Consider the following 2,216-nt stretch of genomic DNA (forward strand, 5'->3'; position numbering starts at 1 on the left):
CAAGAAGGAAAGATCATAGCTTGACACAGATTCCAGACTGAGTCTGCACAGCTGGCAGTTACAAAACATCTTTTTACATCTAAGTTAAAGAGGATCTGGAATTCACTAAGATGTAATGAATGTGGAGGCTCATAATAGTTCTTTTTTTTCAGAATAAATGTTCAAAACAAAATAAAGTCAAATCCTGGGTGTTTATTCATTCAGGGCAGAGAGAGACCTGAATAACAGTGCTCTAATCTGGATATTGAACATGCTTCCTCTATGCTTCTCAAAAACAGACTTTTTGTATTGAAAATCCCAAGTTTGCTATAGAGTTGGGGGTGGGGGTGCAAACTGTAACTGCGGTGTGTGGGAGGAGGCAGAGGATATTTTCTAGTGCACTCTGTGAGCATTTCTAAACTGTATCCTTGGTATGTCTTCAGAAGGGATGCTTCTGCCCCACTGCTCCTGCTCGCATGTGTCAAACCTGGAAATGTTCTGGGAATACCCCCTATAGCTGCTCTTAAAACCCATTTCTGGTGTGCATGAAAACAGATTCACTTCTGCATTTCTTGGTTTGGCACATGAGAGAAGGAGCAAGTGGCAGAGCATGCTCTGTGTCCCTCTTGGGATGCACCATGCATGTGGCATAAACTTACCTTTTTGACTAAATGTCTACTATGTTGTTCACCGTGACTGCAGGTGACCCAGGTGGTGCTATCCAGTAATGTTGACTTGACACACGTCAGACCAATGCTTGGGATCTCAATATAGCAGTGTTAGGCAGGAGGGCATGACACAAGGTTTTACACGCACACACTACACACACGACACTATGGGTCCACACATACATGCACATACACAAAAACATGCACTTTGGTGGTGGCTGCACGTTAACACTTGGGGTCATTTGGGGGCACTTGGTCCTGGGAGCAATCAGGGCCCCAGGGTTACTTGGGAGTGAAGGAAAATCCAGGGGACAGAAGAGGTGAAGGTGTGGAGCCAGGGGATCAAGCTGGGGCAGTAGAGAGATGAGGTGAGGGGCAGTGGAGGAAAAAGCCGAGAGCTGGGAGGTAAGGAGCCAGGAGCCGGAGAAGCCGTGGTTTGTACATTCAAACAAGCACCTAACCTCATCACCAGAACTGAAGCCAACTTCCTACAGCTCCAAACACAAAACCTGCCAACTATCTCCAGTACCCCCACAAACTGCACACCAGAATCTATCAAAGACAACAAAACCCAACTATCTATGGGGGCACATTCCTCACAAAAAACCCCTATGCCTCCAGTCTCCCAGGCCTGATCCTGAGAGGGAACAAATTACAATGCAAACCACTTTTCAGAGCTGGGCCTATGAACTGCACTTCACCAGCCTCCTAGGTAGTGGGTACAGAAACTCATGGACTCAATATAGACAGTAGAATTCTGGCACGCTGCGACCTGCCGGACATCAACTCCCCAGGCACCTCTGCACTTTTACCTGTGCTGCTACATCCTCCTTCTCCCCCTTACTCCCCACCTAGCCTGTCCCCCCCCGATGCCTCCATTTCCATTTTGGGGAAGGCCAGCCTCTGGCTTTTTTACTATTCCTTCCATCCAGGACCACCTGCAAGTATTTCCTCAGCCTGACAAAGGGGTTTTCAACCCTAAAGCTGGCATCCCAGGCAGCTAAGCTGAGCTCACCAGGAGCCTCACAACTGCACTACAACCAGCAAGCATCAGGCCTGTCAAAGACGTGAGAGGTCTGGGCATTCCCCAGTCAGGACTTCGTGCGTGTGTTAGCTGGAGGTTATGGCACCTCTTATCCGCCTTTCACAAGGGGATCATTGGTCCTGGCATTTATGGGGCTGCTGCACTGCCATCAGTCCCACCAGGCCACCTCACTGTGGCAGGGTGCAGTGTTAGTGGTCATGCCCAGGACCTGGGGTTTCCTCCTTCCCCATAGCCCCTATCCCATACCTCCAAGTTCATCCTGTCAGGGGAATGAGCTCAGCAGGGATGTGTTCTTCCCCTGCTGGCTGGTGATGCAGTTAGTGCCCCCTCCAGCTGAGAGTGGGGCATTACTCGGCTTTTAAACAATTCAAAAAAGGAAATTGGTGCAGATGGAGTGAGGAGGGGGGCACTTAGTCCATCCTCAGGTGGAGCTTGGAGAACCCCAGCAGCGGGAGGTTCACCTTCAAGAACACCAGCTGCTCCACTGAAGTAGGATCCAAGCAGGTGCGGTGGGGTGTCACAAC

Source organism: Alligator sinensis, unplaced genomic scaffold (assembly GCF_000455745.1).
Source record: "Alligator sinensis unplaced genomic scaffold, ASM45574v1 scaffold1175_1, whole genome shotgun sequence".
Lineage (NCBI taxonomy): Eukaryota > Metazoa > Chordata > Crocodylia > Alligatoridae > Alligator > Alligator sinensis.